General features: G+C 40.1%; 1 pseudogene; it reads right to left on the bottom strand.

The window, feature by feature from the left end:
- Nucleotides 1-10,553: 10,553 nt before the first annotated feature.
- Nucleotides 10,554-11,474, bottom strand: LOC122693372 (annotated as a pseudogene).
- Between the last annotated feature and the right edge of the window lie 7,858 nt (nt 11,475-19,332).

Genomic DNA, 19,332 nt, shown 5'->3' with positions numbered 1-19,332 from the left:
GCTCTCTGCTCCATACACCTAAAGAAAACACACCACAAACAGAGGTGTATGAAGTTACTATTCGTCATTCTGGTGCTCAGTGACTCAAAGCAATTGTCCAAGTCCATACAAAGGACACCTTCATGTGCAGATCATAATACCCTGGGCTGATATAAGTGATCTTGTCTTTGGAGAGCTGATACTGGAGAACACATTCACAAGATACCTTAAATTGATCCAGAGACATGTGCAGCCTGCTTTTCAAAGATTCAGTGGTAATAGAGTGGTGAGAAGACACATAGAGCCCAACAGAGTTGGGAAATGTAAAGTTCATAACTTTATATTTCTCTGAGATTTGACCTTAAGTAAATCTCTTATCTGAGTCTCAGATTTCATCTCTGTAAGAAAATGTTTGTCTGTAAATTTGTCCTGGAGCTTGAATAAAATAACACACAAGCTTTCTAGAACAGTGTCTAAAATAATAAATGGTAATCACTCTCCCCTGTGTAGTCTCCTACTCTTAAGATATTCACCCTTTTCCAGTCTCTAATACATTTTTGTACCAATCATTTTTTTTCATGCAACAGTTAACAGATAATAATGTTAATGAACTTTTTCATGTGTCTATGTTTTTCTTCTACAATTCAACAAAAATGTGCTATGGATAAAATCTTCATTTCAGAATTTATTTGTACGCTTCAGTGCTCATCCTTGTTGTTCAGTTCAGTTTAGTTGAGTCGTGTCTGACTCTTTGTGACCCCATGAACCACAGCACGCCAGGCCTCCCTGTCCATCACTAACTCCCAGGAGTTCACCCAAACCCATGTCCATTGAGTCGGTGATGCCATCCAACCGTCTCATCCTCTGTCATCCCCTTTTCCCACCCTCAATCTTTCCCATCATGAGGGTCTTTTCAAATGAGTCAGCTCTTCGCATCAGGTGGCCTAGGTATTGGAGTTTCAGCTTCAACCTCAGTCCTTCCAATGAACACCCAGGAATGATCTCCTTGCTGTTAGTCAGTAACTAATAAGTACCTGGTATTAACTCTAGTATGAGTAAAATGCTTCTGGGTATGCAGGTTCATACAGGAGAACCTCTGGCCACAGCTAGACACCTGGGACATTTTGTTTTTCCCCATCCTCCACGGTAGGTAGCCCCTTACTGAGTGAGGCTCAGCTCACCCACAACATAGGTGGAGTCAAGTGGCAGAAGGGTAACTAATTAGTACAGACATAGATGAATATATTGTTCGAACAGGAGACTTAGAGCTCTTCTGAAAAGACAGCAATTTCAGAAGTTGTTGAATCCAATCCAATAGAAGAGAAAAAAAAATTATTAAAGGAGAAGAAATGGAAATAGGTGAAGAATTGAATGGAAGAAGAAATTTAAAAGGAAGGAAGACAGGGAAATAGAATGAGTGAAGGATGGGGAATGGAAAGGTGAAGGGGCAGAGGAGAAATTGGGACCAAAGGTGAAGAAAGACTCGGAGGGTGAGAGATAGAATGATTGGTGACCCCCACCCTTTCCACTTTCTCTCAGTCTCCACTCGTTCTCACCTGACTCCCCAGATCCATTATCCATAAGAGATCACTCCCTTCTTATTTTTCACTTTCATCTTCACTTCCTCCAGTACACCTTCTACACAGCTCTACTTGAGACCTTTCTAAATGCTGATCTGATCACGTTCCCCTCTCACATCTAATTCTTGTAGTGATTCCACCAGAGTCCCTTAGGAGCCACATCCAATACCCTGCGGATCAAGTCAGGGTAGAAACACATACAGAAGTGTATGCAACTCAGCATGTCATACAGACTATGAAATGTAACCTTCATCTGCCTTCCTAATCAGTATCTATACCTCCAATGAGCCGCAAGCTTTTCAATAGATTATTAACTATTTTATTTATTTCCATATTGGTTTCCCAGAATTCTGATCTGACTTTCTCAAATCTAGAAAAGCCCATTCAAACATCACCCTCTGTTACACCTGTCACCATTTCTCCCATGCAGAACAAATTCCCCATTCTCGGGGTTCTTATAACATTTCAAAAATACTTCTGTTATATATTTACCATCATTCGTTTTTCCACTTTCTCCCCTCAACCAACTGCATCATAACTTCAATATCTTAGTAACCTCAGAACTTGGAACAGAAACTCTGGTAACAGCACATGCTCAGTGAATGTTGCCAAATACTGTATTAAGTAGGTAATGGATTATTTGGAGATATTTGAAGTGAACTTACTTATCCTCTGTTTCCTATCTCACTAGGCCAGTGATATACTTTATTGCTAAAATTACTGGGTTTTACATGCAACCCGAAGGAGTTATTTAACAGTACATCCACCCAAATTACTTCCCAAAGCTCTCTTCCAACATAAGACTCAGTACCATCAAGTCTATGTGAAGTGAAGTGAAAATGAAAGTCGCTCAGTTGTGTCTGACTCTTTGCAACCCCATGGACTATACAGACCCTGAAATTCTCCAGGCCAGAAGACTAGAGTGGGTAGCCATTCCCTTCTCCAGGGGGTCTTTCCAACCCAGGGATCGAATCCATGTCTTCTGAATTTCAGGTGGATTCTTTACCAGCTGAGCCACAAGGGAAGCCCAGGAATACTGGAGTGGGTAGTCTACCCCTTCTCCAGCAGATCTTCCAGAATCAGGAATCGAACTGGGGTCTCCTGCATTGCAGGCAGATTCCTTACCAACTGAGCGACGATGTCAAATGTTTATTCTCCAGCTGGTGTTTCCAAAAACCTAACTACCATTGACTTATATGCCTGTGTGGAAAACCCTCAGGCTCTCACCTTCCTTTAGCCCTGAATGGGGGAAGAGGGTTGAGGTCTTACATCTTTTGGTGGGATCCTCCCCATGTAGCCCCACATCTTCCTGTTCTCTGTCCATCCCTCACACACAGGACTCAGGGGCATGACCCTGGGGAAGAGAGTATATCCTCAGGGAGAAATGATTGGACTGGGCTCAGGAAGCAGAGCTGGAATGATTCCTGCTGGGAACAAGGGAACAATGAGAGTTGTTTCAAAGTTCCAAAGTCTTTCAGAAAGACTATTGGAAAGTTCTCCTTGGGCCAGAAGACAAAGAAACCAAAAACCACAACAAAAACTTACACAAAACAAGAAAAGAAAACAAAAACCCACCAAGAATATTGAAAGCTGTAGAGATTCATAACATGTAGGATTAGGAGATGAAGGTCTGAAAGGACAGAGTTTCTCCAAAATAAACAAAATTTCTGGGATTTTTGGAAAGACCCATTTCACAGTTCATTCATTCACATACTTGAACACCCACTAGAATTATCTGGAGGGGATGTTAAAATTCAGAAACACCCATGAAGAATCTTTCTTTAGTAGGTCTTGAGTTGAGCCAGAGAATTCGCGTTTCTAACAAGTTTTCACAATGGTGTGATCACCATTGTGGCTCTCACCTAGAGCCAGACATCTTGGAATGTGAAGTCAAGTGGGCCTTAGAAAGCATCACCTCAAACAAAGCTAGTGGATGTGATGGAATTCCAGTTGAGCTATTTCAAATCCTGAAAGATGTTGCTGTGAAAGTGCTGTACTCAATATGCCAACAAATTTGGAAAACTCAGCAGTGGCCACAGGACTGGAAAAGGTCATTTTCCATTCCAATCCCTAAGAAAGGCAATCCCAAAGGATGCTCAAACTACCACACAGTTGTACTCATCTCACACGCTGTGAGTCACCAAGTCGTGTCCCACTCATTGCGAGCCCAAGGACTACACCTTGTCAATCTCCTCTGCCCGTGGAATTTTTCAAACAAGAATATTGGAGTGAGTTTTCATTTCCCCCTTCAGGGAATCTTCCTGACCCAGGAATTGAACCCAGTCTTTTGTGCCTCCACAGCAACTAATTTAATTACCTGGATTAATTCATGATTACTCTGATTTGGTTTTCAATAACTCTTTGTATATTCTACTTTATATATTTCTCCTCTCAAGGAATGCACTCTTATAAATGAGTTTAAAATATTTTCTAAACTACATCTCAACCTCAAAGTTGACTCTTCAGAGAAAGATTGTGGGTAATTTAACTGTTTGAAATGGATTACAATATTTCCTATTGTTTTATTTATTGTACTTGGCCCATTGTGAAAATTCAATAAATGGTTGTGTAAAAATTAATGAACAGAAATCTCAATTATGTAGAGTTGAGAGACCAGAAGATGGAGCTTTCGCACCCTGATAATAACAGAGCCCTACTGGAAAAAGAAAGACTCCTCTTCTTTCCTGGGAAGGTGTCAGTCAATGAAAATCCATGAACTCTTTATAACAGCTTCCCACCCTCCTTTTTCTCTCTAAATGCATTTTTTTTCCCTTCCCACGGGGTACTTGCACTCCATGAACCCTGTGGCTCACCATGGGTGCAGACCCTGAATTGCAATTCTCTGCTGATCGTGAATAAACCTGCCTTTGCTGGGGAAATATTTGTCAGTCTATTTGTTTTAGATCAATATTTTTTAATATGACTGAGAGTTATCCTTTTTTAAGAGTTGGAGGGCAGCAATTCCAGAAAAATAAACAACTCAATCAAAAAATGGGCCAAAGAACTAAACAGACATTTCTCCAAAGAAGACATACAGATGGATAACAAACACATGAAAAGATGCTCAACATCACTCATTATCAGAGATGTGCAAATCAAAACCACAATGAGGTACCATTTCACGCCAGTCAGAATGGCTGCTATCCAAAAGCCTACAAGCATTAAATGCTGGAGAGGGTGTGGAGAAAAGGGAACCCTCTTACACTGTTGGTGGGAATGCAAACTAGTACAGCCACTAGGGAGAACAGTGTGGAGATTTCTTAAAAAACTGGAAATAGACCTGCCATATGACCCAGCAATACCACTGCTGGCCATACACACCAAGGAAACTAGATCTGAAAGAGACACGTGCACCCCAATGTTCATCACAGCACTGTTTATAATTGCCAGGACATGGAAGCAACCTAGATGCCCATCAGCAGACGAATGGATAAGGAAGCTATGATACATATACACTATGGAATATTACTCAGCCATTAAAAAGAATTCATTTGACTCAGTTCTAATGAGATGGATGAAACTGGAGCCCATTATACAGACTGAAGTAAGCCGGAAAGATAAAGACTAATACAGTACACTAACGCATATATATGGAATTTTAAAAGATGGTAATGATAGTCCTATATGCAAAACAGAAAAAGAGACACAAATGTACAGAACAGACTTTTGGACTCTGTGGGAGAAGGCGAGGGTGGGATGTTCTGAGAGAATAGCATTGAAACAAGTATACTATCAAGGGTGAAACAGATCACCAGCCCAGGTTGGATGCATGAGACAAGTGCTCAGGGCTAGTGCACTGGGAAGACCCAGAGGGATGGGATGGAGAAGGAGGCGAGAGGGAGGATCGGGATGGGGAATACATGTAAATCCATGGCTGATTCATGTCAATGTATGGCAAAAACCACTACAATATTGTAAAGTAATTAGCCTCCAACTAATATAAATAAATGAAAAATAAATTAAAAAAAAAAAAAGAGTTGGAGAGCAGTGGGAGGCAGGTTGGGTACACATCAGCACTCAGTGCTGAGGATATAAAAATAAGACAAACACTCTCCTCTCAAAGAACTCACAGGCTGAGGGGGAAATGGAACCAGAAATACATAAATGCACATCAGAGAGGAGATAGGTCTAACGGGGGGGGGGGGGGGGGGGGGCGGGGAATGTTCAAAGGTTAAAAGGCTGAGACAATAGCAATGGCTGAAAGAGAAGGAAGACTTGGGAGAGGAGATGACATTTAAACAGAGGTGATTCTAGTCTGTTCTGCAGACAAAGAAGGAAAAATGTGTTTCACAGAGGTCCAGAGATGAAATGGCACAACATACACTCCATGAACCCTAAAAACCTTGGTGAGACTGGAGCACAGTGGTGGGGCATTAGGGTAGAAAGGAGGCATGAATCACTCTGAATAATGTTAAGATACAAGGCTCCCACATTTAGGCTTTACCTTGAATTAGATTACAAGCGAGTGGAGGACTTTATGCAGAAGAATGACCTACAGATGACCTACAGGGTCTCGTGTGGCAGCAGGGAGGAGGAGGGATGGAAGATTTGAGAGGATGGACATAGTGTAGCTCCTCTGTTTATTCATGCCCCATTATTTCAGAAAAGGGCAGTTTGGGACTTATAACTCTCCTGTGTTCATGACTCAGCCCATCTCAACTTCAAAATCATTAAACATGTGAGGAGGGTGAAGAGTTAGAGGAGAAATGGAAAAGGAGATGGGAGCCAAGAAAGAAGGAGGAGGAATAAAAGGTAATTAAGAAAAATCAGGAGTGAAAGCCAGTGAGCCAACAGGGACCCACAGTTCAGTGATATCAGGGCATTTGTTCAATGAGTCTGTGTTGCCCCTGGCCTCTCCCTTATGAGCCCAGATACGTTAATGCTTCATTTTGGTGTATGCCCTCCACATCTCATTCAAAGGCTCAGTCAGTTCAGTTCAGTCACTCAGTAATGTCCAGCTCTTTGCGATCCCATGAACAGCAGCATGCCAAGCTTCCCTGTACATCACCAACTGCCAGAGTTTGCTCACACTCATGTCCATTGAGTCGGTGACGCCATCCAACCATCTCATCCTCTGTTGTCCCCTTCTCTTACCTTCAATGTTTCCCAGCATCAGGGTCTTTTCCAATCAGTCAACTTTTCACATCAGATGGCCAAAGTATTGGAATTTCAGCCTCAGCATCAGACCTTCCAATGAATATTCAGGACTGATTTTCCTTAGAATTGACTGGTTGGATCTCCTTGCAGTCCAAGGGACTGTCAGAAGTCTCCAAAACCGCAGCTCAAAAGCATCAATTCTCTGGTGCTCAGCTTTCTTTATAATCCAACTCTCATATCCAAACTTGGCTACTGGAAAAACCATAGCTTTGACTAGACAGACCTTTGTCAGCAAAGTAAAGTCTCTGTTTTTTAATATGTTGTCTATGTTGGTTATAAATTTTCTTCCAAGGAGCAAAGGTCTTTCAATTTCATGGCTGTAGTCACCATCTGGAGTGATTTTGGAGCTCAAGAAAAGAAAGTCTGTCACTGTTTCCACTGTTTCCCCATCTATTTGTCATGAAGTGTTGGGACTGGATGTCATTATCTTAGTATTGTGAATGTTGAGTTTTAAGCCAAATTTTTCACTCTCTTCTTTCACTTTCATCAAGAAGCTCTTTAGTTCCCCTTCACTTTCTGCCATAGGGTGGTGTCATCTGCCTATCTGATGTTATTGATATTTCTCCTGGCAATCTTGATCCCAGCTTGTGCTTCATCCAGCCTGGCATTTCACATGATGTACTCTGCATATAAGTTAAATAAGCAGGGTGACAATATACAGCCTTGATGTACTCCTTTCCCAATTTGGAACCAGTCTGTTGTTACATGTCCAGTTCTAACTGTTGCTTCTTTACCTCCATATAGACTTCTCAGGAGGCAGGTAAGGTGGTCTGGTTTTCTCTTCTCTTTAAGAATTTTCTAGCCTTATTCAAAGGTTAGAAGTAAGGAAATGGGTGGTGGAGAGTTTCTTTCTCTTCTTACATATCTTGCCTCTACTCATGGAAGAGAAATATTTTCCAGAATCTCTCAGACTAACATCTTGTTTGTTGTAATTTTCATTCCTGGATCACATGAACAGATGAGCACTCCTAGACTCTAAGGGTTTGGGAATGTGAACATTTATGATAGAGGACAAGCAAGAGGTAAACAGTTGGGAACGGCTTTGCATAGACACTGAAAAACAACGCCATCTTCTTATAAAGCTCTTGAAAACAGGAATAAAGATAATGGACCAGACACAAGAGAATGTTTTCAGTGATGCAAGACCTGTTTTACGTAGGGAAACTATTTTAACAATGGAGATCACAAAATCAAATGTGAGAATGTAAATGAGAGAGGAGGTCAGACAGGAATTTCTCTATCTAAAGAGGTACTGAGGCTCATCACTCTCCTCTTACCAGCACAAATTCAAGCATCAAAGAGAGGCTTCCTACGTGGCTCAGTGGTAAAGAATCTGCCTGCCAATGCAGGCAACATGGGTTGAATGCCTGGGTCTAGAAAGTATTGGGCACCCACCCAATTTGAGTCTCCCCTGGGCACTTAGATGGTAAAAAGTCTGCCTGCAGTGTGGGAGACCCAGATTCAATCCGTGGGTTGGGAAGATCCCCTGGAGAAGGAAATGGCAGCCCACTCCAGTATTCTTGCCTGGATAACTCCACAGACAGAGGAGCCTGGCAGCCAGTCCATGGGACTGCAAAGTGTCAGACATGACTTAAGTGACTAAACAACAATAACGAAGACAAAAAATCATACTTTTTTTCCTTGCCAAAACAAAACCCCCAAAAAACAGACTGTCATATAATGGCATTTGGGAGCCCACAGTAAAAAGCGATTTCCACCAGAACCCCTAAGGTAAAATCTGAAAGCTTCAATAGACTGACGTACCAATTAGTAGTTTATTGCCTTGCTCTTAAATGTAGATAGCCAAGGATCACCAGGAGTTTAAAAATGGCAGCGAACACAAAAGGACAAAACAAACCAAAAAATGAATGAGAAACAAACAGAAATAATGTAGGAAACAGAAGAAAAGACTATACAATCAGCATCCTTTAAGAGAAGCAAGAACACATTTCTGTCTGCTGAGAAAAGAATCAATGTTTAAATATTAGGTCTAAGACAGAAGTGAAAGACTGATACACATGACTATGTGAAAACTAATACCAAACATAAAGAAGACAAGCCACAAATTGGGTGAAAGAAAGAAAGTGAAGTCTCTCAGTCATGCCCAACTCTTTGCGACCCCATGGACTGTAGCCTGCCAGGCTCCTCTGTCCATGGGATTTTCCAGGCAAGAATACTGGAGTGGGTTACCGTTTACTTCTGAAATACCATTTCTTACCTGCTTAATTGAGAAAAATGAAAAAGTATGACAATATCAACTATTAGGAGGATGAGAATCAATGGGAACACTGCAGTGCTGCTGATAACCAAGTAATTTGGTGCAACTTCTTTGGAAAACAATTTAGCCCTATTTTGTGAAGGTAAAACTTTGAAGATCTCATGATCCAGCAATTACACTCCAAAGTAATGACCCGTAGCTCCTCAACATGACAACTGGAGACAAGCAGATTTTTCAAAAGAGCATTGTTTCAAGAGCAAAACCCGAGAACATTCCCAGTAAGCTTAGTCTCACATTGGAATATTATACAACAGAGCAAATGAATGAACTACAGCCAAACAGAACAATATGTGACATTTAGAAAAAAAATGTTGAGTGAAAAAAATCAAATGCCAGAATATTACCTAAAGTGTGATAGTTTATAAACTCAATAAACAATATAAAACAATATAGTGCTTATGTTAAAATGTGATAAAATTGTTTTTATGAATGATGGATTTATAAACATGAAACTCAAGAAAGTGGTTTCATCTGGAGAGAAGTGATGTGATGGAGAGGTCCCATAGGCAGGTATCAGCTATTGGTACCATGTGGTTCTTGAACTGAGGAGCCTGTACATGATTGTTCATACAATATAATATAGTGTTTTATAACTAACATTCATATTACACATAATCTTTTGCTTTCAGTAATTATACTGTGCTAAAATATACAGTGGAAAATTGGAATACTCATGATGATTTCTAAATTGAAAATTAAATAAAATATAGTTATATGGTTAACTCAATATTTTCTCACAATTTTTGGATTTGATACTTATAATAAACCTGAGGGATTTGAGGTCAGATATTAATTTCAACAAGTTTGTTGAGGAAGAAGTTATGAGTTCGAGAGAGGCCAGATGTCTCACTCAAGGTCATCTGTTAGGTAAGTGATGGACACAGTTTCCAACTTAAGGCATAAGACTCTAAATATTGTTCAGTTTCCAACAATCCAGCCTCACACCAAAACAAGATCCTGGGAAAAGAGGTCAAATACAGAAAATAGAACTGCTCTTCTGGGGGAATGCTGTCATTGTAACAGAAAACTATCTGCCAAAATGACAAAAAGGAGGGTGTGACTTTCCAGAATGTTTGCATGGCAACACATCTTATTGTCATGCTGCTGCTGCTGCTAAGTCGCTTCAGTCATGTCCGACTCTGTGCGATCCCATAGACAGCAGGCCACCAGGCTCCCCCGTCCCTGGGATTCTCCAGGCAAGAACACTGGAGTGGGTTGCCATTTCCTTCTCCAATGCATGAAAGTGAAAAGTGAAAGTGAAGTCGCTCAGTCTTGTCTGAGTCCTAGCGACCCCATGGACTGTAGCCTACCAGGCTCCTCCATCCATGGGATTTTCCAGGCAAGAGTACTGGAGTGGGGTGCCATTTCCTTCTCCATCTTATTGTCATAGGAGTGTTAAAATCATCCAACACAAACAAAAGTAAGGATAGCTACCTTTATCCTCAAAATCTGGATAAGTTGCTTATTTTCAAGTTATGAAGAGGCCAGATACAGCAGCTCTCTCTCCAACTTATCGATGGAAAACCAAAAAGCGAAAGCCAAAGAGAAGTGACCCACTGTCACTCCCTTTTACAAAGCAGCCTGGTGCCTCCCTAATCTCTTCACTGCTGTCTACATCTCCTGTTTCTTCAGGGTGTAGATCAGGGGGTTGAGCATGTGAGTCATGACCATGTGGTTGATGGATATAGCCTTGTCAATGGAGAAAGAGATGAAGGGCTGGGCATAGAGGCAAATGCTTGGAATGAAGACCATAGACACCATGACAATGGGGGTGGTACAGGTGGAAGCATCCTTCCTCCTCGCCTGCCCTGAGTGGGACCTCAGCATCACCAGGATGGCGGAGGAGGAGGAGCCAGATGACATCCAGCATCCCACTGTTGCAGGTCACGAGGAACTCCAAGACAGAAGTGTCAATGCAGGTGACTCTCAATACCTGTGGAACACCACAGTAGAAGTTATCTAGGACATTGGGGCCACAAAAAGGCAGTGGGAGCATCAGTCAGTTGGGAAATGGAATGAACAAAATCTACCATCCAGGCTGTCATGACCAGCCCAGCACAGACCTGAGTGTTCATGATGGTGACATAGTGGAGGGGCCAGGAGATGGCAACAAGGCGGTCACAGGCCATCGCTGAGAGGAAGAAGACCATGGCACCTCCCAGAAAGTGGAAGAAGAAGACCTGAGTCATGCAGCCCTGGTAGGAGATGGTCTTCTTCTCAGCGAGGAAGTCCACCAGCATCTTTGGGGCAGTGACTGAGGAGAAACACAGGTCTATGACGGCCAGGTTTCACAGCAGAAAATATATGGGTGTGTGGAGCCTGGAATCAGAGGTCATCATGACCATAATCAGGAGGCTTCCCATGACAGTGGTTGTGTAGACAAACAGAAACACCAGAAACAAGATGAGCTGGAGCTCCTGAGTCTGTGAGAGCCCCAGGAAGACAAAATCTGACACCCACGTAAGGTTCCCCAATTCCATGGTGTCTCTTCTCCATGCATCTAAAGAAAACACACCACAGACAGTGATATACTAGTGCTCAGGAACTCAAATTGACTTCCTCAGATCTAGATGATGGATCTTTATGTGCACATCCTAATTTCAGTTGCTGACTAAATGGTCTACCACTGGAACGTGTACAACTTGGTACTAGAATATATACTCATGAAATATTTAAATTCATCCAGAGACACATACAACCTACTTTTAAAAGATTCAGTGTTACTGAGGAAACCAGAATTGAAAGAGACACATATACTCCAATGTTCATCACAGCACTGTTTACAATAGCCAGGACATGGAAGCAACCTAGTTGTCCATCAGCAGATGAATGGATAAGAATATTGTGGTACATATTCACAATGGAATATTACTCAGCTATTAAAAAGAATACATTTGAATCCGTTCTAATGAGGTAGATGAAACTGGAACCTATTATACAGAGTGAAGTAAGTCAGAAAGAAAAACACCAGTACAGTATATTAATGTATATATATGGAATTTAGAAAGACGGCAATGATGACACTATATATGAGACAGCAAAAAAGACACAGATATAAAGAACAGACTTTTGGACTCTGTGGGAGGAGGCAAGGGTGGGATGATTTGAGAGAAAAGCACTGAAACATGTATATTACCATATGTGAAATAAATCACCAGTCCAAGTTTGATGCAAGAAAGAGGGCACACAAAACCAGTGCACTGGGACAACCCAGAGGGATGGGATGGGGAGGGAGGTGGGAGAGGGTTTCAGTATGGGGGACACACATACACCTGTGACTGATTCATGTCAATATATGGCAAAAACCACCACAATATTGTAAAGTAATTAGCCTCCAATTAAAATAAATTATTTTTTTAAAAGATTCAGTGTTAATATAGTGATAGAAAACCCTTAAGAGTCCAACTGATTTGTAGTTAAATTCCAGATTCTTATTCCTTGAGGTTTGATCTAGAATAAGTTTTCAAGCTCTGTTTCACTCTCCACATCTGTAAGGTGGGAAGAAATATGTTGTCTTTATAGAATGTCTAGCGGTATAAATGAGCTAGCATATAAGGTTCCTGGAACAGTACCTGGAATGATAAACGTTAATCACTCTCCTCTGTGTAGTCTCCTACTCTGACGACATCCTACCTTCTTAGAGTCTGCAATACATTTTTGTACCAGTCATTTCTCATGCGATAGTTAATACATCAAAATGTTAGTGAACTTTTCATATTTCTAGGTTTTTCCTCCACAATTCAACCATAATGTGCTTGTCTGCCCACAATTCAACCAACCTATGTCTTGATTCAAAACTTATTTGTGCCCTGAAGTTCTCATGTTTGCTCACAGTTAATGCTCAAAGACATGTGGTTTGACTCTGAGTACATAAATAATTATAGGGGTGCCTCCCTCACTGGTGTGGTGGCCTCTTACCAGATGAAGCCAGCACATACATGGTGTGTGTGTGCTGAGACATAAGAAGGTGGGGAGAGATGCTCTGCATTAAGAAATGGGTGATGGATCTTGTATGAAGGGCACTGGAAGAGCTGTTCCAACAGGCACAAATATTTCAGATGTTACTGAATACAAGGAGAGAGACACAGGAAGATATTGAAATAAAAGAAATAGAGTAGACAAAGGAATAAAGAGGATGAGATTAAGATTAAGGAGGAGAAAGGAAAGGGAATGACAAGGTGGAGGGGTAGGAGATGGAAGGGAACAAAGGTAAAGAAGGATAGGGAGGTGAGAGATAGAGGTGACAGTTGAGGGCTAAGTGGCCTCCCCACTTCTCTGCCATGTCTCAGTCCCCTCCTTCACCTACCCCCTGCAATGTATTGTCCAACAGAGGTCATTTTTGTCTCACCTTTCTGCTTCCATCTGTATCAACTCCAGTCCATCTTCTACATCACTGTCACAAAGACCTTTCTAAACACATATCTGATCCTACCTCACTGTAATCTTTTAATAACTATTGAGGACCCACAGCTTAAAACCCAAACTCTTAGAAACTGCCTAACATGCTTTGTGGGTTAATTCAGGGTAGGAAAACATACTTACACACGTGCATGCAAGTCCTTCTCAGTACGTCACACTAAGTTCCAAGATGTAGGCTCCATCTACCTTTCTCATCAGTATCCCTGTTACCCAGGAACCAGTCGCTGTTCAAGGAATCCATGGTCTCTCACACATGTCATATGCTTGGTTATTTCTGTAGCTTTGGGAATGAATTCTATTTCCTGAAGTACCTTCTGTAACTTTCTCAACTTAGAAGATTCAAACATCACCTTCTCTGTGACTCCTCCATTTCTCCCATACGGAATTAATCCCTAACTTCTCTGGATTCAAATAATATTTTATAAATATTTCCTTTATACATTTATCATATTGTTGTCCCTTTGAAAGAGATTGTAAACTCAATAACTTATTCATCCCAGCACCTACAATAGCATCTCTGATTTAGCAGTTGCTAAAAAAGATTTGCTAACATTATGTATTAGATGATTATGTGATCTTGTTCAGTGTGACCATGTAAAGAATTTTATGGTATATTATCATTTGCTGTCAGCATCCACCCTCTAAATCACATGACCAAGTTTTCACTTGGTTGTTGAAAGCCTGGTTTTGTACATGCAACTTGAGGAATCTGTTTTTGATACCTCGTTTCCCCTGCATTACTTTCTGAAGTGCTCCTCACACTTTAGCCTTACTATCATCAAGTCTAAATCTCTTGTTTTTTCTTTGCACTCTCCAGCAAGTGCGTCTGAATGCTTCTTAGAGCTGCTCTATTTACAGGTGAGAAAACCCTGGTCTCTCATCTTTTTTCAGCCTAGACTGGGAGACAACCTTCAGGTCTTCCATCTTCTTGGAGATTTTTTTTCTAAAGATTTAGTTTCCCAGTCGCTGACCATATGTCACCTATACAACAATGGGTGTGACCCTTGGGGAAGAGGGAATGTCTTTGGGGAGAAACTACTGGACTCAGTTCTGGAAGCAGAGTTGGGCTGATTACCACTGGGAGAAACTACTGGACTCAGTTCTGGAAGCAGAGTTGGACTGATTACCACTGGGGGAAAGGGAGCAATGGGACTAGTTAAAAAGTTGCTAAAAGTCTCAAAACACATATTCATTAAAAGTTATTCCTTGAGACCGAAAGGACAAGGACAAGACAATTTTATAGATTTGTAGAATGTAGGATTCTCAGGCCAAGATCTAGAAGGACGAGTCTCTCCAAAATAAACAGACTCTGGGACTTTTAGAAGAACCCATTTCTTACCCAGTGATTCTCACCGTTGAGACAATGACTTGCAGAGCTTGTTGAAAAACAAATAACTGTGCCCCAGCTCCAGATTTTCTCACTCTACTGGTCAATGAAAAGGCCAATATTTTGCATTTGTAACAAGTTCTGAGATGATGCCAATGTCCCTGTTCCTGGGATCACACTTTGAGAACCACAGACTTGCTTCTCAGCACAGGGACTGTTCTCTCTCTCCTGGAATCTTCCAGATAACTGATTTTATTTCTTTCCTTCTTCTTCTTCTTCTCCTCTTTCTTCCCTTCCTCCTTTTCTTCTACTTTGAAGTCTAATTAATTTTTATTTATGGATAGCCTTAGATGGGAAAATGTGTCCTATCAATACAATAGAAACTTACTTTTCTGTAAACCTTGTCCTTTATTTTGTCCACCAAAGTCCCAGTGTTGTTGGCTTACCACCAGTACCCAAGTCTACTACGTTGTCTATAAAATGCCAGCATTCTTTACTTGTGAATTCTTACTGACTCTAATACAAGGATTGATACAAGAAACAAATATAATGCTCATTATGAGGAAATGATCAACCCTGGAATTAATTGACATTTTAACACTGAAGTGCTGTTAAAAAAACTCATTTCTTAGACAGAGCCCGCTGATCTGCCTAGGACTTACAGGTTGGTCTGAATTATTTCACTGCAAATGTCTATTCCTGACAAAATAGAGTATCTGCCTTTGGCAGGTGAGAGCATTATGTGAAACTCTTCTACATACAAGAGTGGAGATTTAAAAAAAAAAAAATCTTATTTAGAGCTCTAGTTCACTTTAAAATAGAGCCACTACCATAAATCTAGCCTTGGTAAATTCAAAAAAAATGAAATCATTCCAGTCATCTTTTCTGACCACAGTGCAGTAAGATTAGATCTCAATTACAGGAAAAAAATTATTAAAAATTCAAACATATGGAGGCTAAATAACACACTTCTGAATAACCAACAAATCATAGAAGAAATTTAAAAAGAAATCAAAATATGCATGGAAACAAATGAAAATGAAAACACAACAACCCAAAACCTATGGGACACTGTAAAAGCAGTGCTTAGGGGAAGGTTCATAGCATTACAGGCTTACCTCAAGAAACAAGAAAAAAGTCAAATAAATAACCTAGCTCAAAAAAAAAAAAAAATAATAACCTAGCTCTACACCTAAAGCAACTAGAGAAGGAAGAAATGAAGAACCCCAGGGTTAGTAGAAGGAAAGAAATCTTAAAAATTAGGGCAGAAATAAATGCAAAAGAAACTAAAGAGACCATAGCAAAAATCAACAAAGCTAAAAGCTGGTTTTTTGAAAAAAATAAACAAAATTGACAAACCGTTAGCAAGACTCATTAAGAAACAAAGAGAGAAGAACCAAATTAACAAAATTAGAAACGAAAATGGAGAGATCACGACAGACAACACTGAAATACAAAGGATCATAAGAGACTACTATCAGCAGCTCTATGCCCATAAAATGGACAACTTGGAAGAAATGGACAAATCCTTAAAAAAGTATAACTTTCCAAAACTGAACCAGAAAGAAATAGAAGATCTTAACAGACCCATCACAAGCAAGGAAATCGAAACTGTAATCAGAAATCTTCCAGCAAACAAAAGCCCAGGACCAGATGGCTTCACAGCTGAATTCTACCAAAAATTTAGAGAAGAGCTATCACCTATCTTACTCAAACTCTTCCAGAAAATTGCAGAAGAAGGTAAACTTCCAAGCTCATTCTATGAGGCCACCATCACCCTAATTCCAAAACCAGACAAAGATGCCACAAGAAAAGAAAACTACAGGCCAATATCACTGATGAACATAGACACAAAAATCCTTAACAAAACTCTAGCAAACAGAATCCAACAACATATTAAAAAAATCATGCATCATCACCAAGTGGGCTTTCTCCCAGGAATGCAAAGATTCTTCAATATCCACAAATCAATCAATGTAATACACCACATTAACAAATTGAAAGATAAAAACCATATGATTACCTCAATAGATGCAGAAAAAGCCTTTGACAAAATTCAACATTGATTTATGATTAAAACTCTCCAGAAAGCAGGAATAGAAGGAACATACTTCAACATAATAAAAGCTATATATGAGAAACCCACAGCAAGCATCACCCTCAATGGTGAAAAATTGAAAGCATTTCCCCTGAAATCAGGAACAAGACAAGGGTGCCCACTCTCACGGCTACTATTCAACATAGTTTTGGAAGTTTTGGCCACAGCAATCACAGTGGAAAAAGAAGTAAAATAAATCCAGATAGGAAAAGAAGAAGTGAAACTCTCGCTGTTTGCAGATGACATGATCCTCTACATAGAAAACCCTAAAGACTACCAGAAAATTACTAGAGCTAATCAACGAATATAGTAAAGTAGCAGGATATAAAATTAACACACAGAAATCCCTTGCATTCCTATATACTAACAATGAAAAAACAGAAAGAGAAATTAAGGAAACAATACCATTCACCATTGCAACAAAAAGAATAAAATACTTAGGAGTATATCTACCTAAAGAAACAAAAGACCTATACATAGAAAACTATAAAACACTGATGAAAGAAATCAAAGAGGACACAAACAGATGGAGAAATATACCGTGTTCATGGATTGGAAGAATCAATATTGTCAAAATGGCTATTCTACCCAAAGCAATCTATAGATTCAATGCAATCCCTATCAAGCTACCAAAGGTATTTTTCACAGAACTAGACCAAAGAATTTCAAAATTTGTATGGAAATACAAAAAACCTCGAATAGCCAAAGTAATCTTGAGAAAGAAGAATGGAACTGGAGGAATCAATCTGCCTGACTTCAGACTGTACTACAAAGCCACAGTCATCAAGACAGTATGGTACTGGCACAAAGACAGAAATATAGATCAATGGAACAGAATAGAAAGCCCAGAGATAAATCCACGAACCTATGGACACCTTATCTTTGACAAAGGAGGCAAGGATATACAATGGAAAAAAGACAACCTCTTTAACAAGTGGTGCTGGGAAAACTTGTCAACCACTTGTAAAAGAATGAAACTAGAACACCTTCTAATACCATACACAAAAATAAACTCAAAATGAATTAAAGATCTAAATGTAAGACCAGAAACTATAAAACTCCTAGAGGAGAACATAGGCAAAACACTCTCTGACATAAATCACAGCAGGATCCTCTATGAGCCACCTCCCAGAATATTGGAAATAAAAGCAAAAATAAACAAATGGGATCTAATGAAACTTAAAAGCTTTTGCACAACAAAGGAAACTATAAGCAGTGTGAGAAGACAGCACTCAGATTGGGAGAAAATAATAGCAAACGAAGCAACAAACAAAGGATTAATCTCAAAAATATACAAGCAACTCCTGCAGCTCAATTCCAGAAAAATAAATGACCCAATCAAAAAATGGGACAAAGAACTAAACAGACATTTCTCCAAAGAAGACATACAGATGGATAACAAACACATGAAAAGATGCTCAACATCACTCATTATCAGAGAAATGCAAATCAAAACCACAATGAGGCACCATTACACGCCAGTCAGGATGGCTGCTATCCAAAAGTCTACAAGCAATAAATGCTGGAGAGGGTATGGAGAAAAGGGAACCCTCTTACACTGTTGGTGGGAATGCAAACTAGTACAGCCACTATGGAGAACAGTGTGGAGATTTCTTAAAAAACTGGAAATAGACCTGCCATATGACCCAGCAATCCCACTTCTGGGCATACACACTGAGGAAACCAGATCTGAAAGAGACACATGCACCCCAATGTTCATCGCAGCACCAGGACATGGAAGCAACCTAGATGCCCATCTGCAGATGAATGGATAAGGAAGCTATGGTACATATACACCATGGAATATTACTCAGCCATTAAAAAGAATTCATTTGAGTCAGTTCTAATGAGATGGATGAAACTGGAGCCCATCATACAGAGTGAAGTAAGCCAGAAAGATCAAGACCAATAAAATATACTAATGCCTATATATGGAATTTAGAAAGATGGTAATGATAACCCTATATGCAAAACAGAAAAAGAGACACAGATGTACAGAACAGACTTTGGGACTCTGTGGGAGAAGGCAAGGGTGGGATGTTTCAAGAGAACAGCATTGAAACATGTATATTATCTATGGTGAAACAGATCACCAGCCCAGGCTGGATGCATGAGACAAGAGCTCGGGCCTGGTGCACTGGGAAGACCAGTGGAATCGGGTGGAGAGGGAGGTGGGAGGGGGGATCGAGATGGGGAATACTTGTGAATCCATGGCTGATTCATGTCAATGTATGACAAAAACCACTACAATATTGTAAAGTAATTAGCCTCCAACTAATAAAAATAAATGGAAAAAAAGGACAAAAAATAAAATAAATAAATAAAATAGAGCCACTAAGAAACAACTAATAAAATAAAATTGAGTCACTTTGAAAAGCAGCCTCAGTAGATTCTGGGGAAGGGGACAGGATGTGTCCATCTCATTGACTATCATGTGGATGATTTTGGTTCAGATCCTGATTTATATTTCAATAAGTGAAACTTGATATGTTCC

Source organism: Cervus elaphus, chromosome 5, assembly GCF_910594005.1.
Source record: "Cervus elaphus chromosome 5, mCerEla1.1, whole genome shotgun sequence".
Lineage (NCBI taxonomy): Eukaryota > Metazoa > Chordata > Mammalia > Artiodactyla > Cervidae > Cervus > Cervus elaphus.
This window is presented reverse-complemented; position numbering and strand designations above follow the sequence as displayed.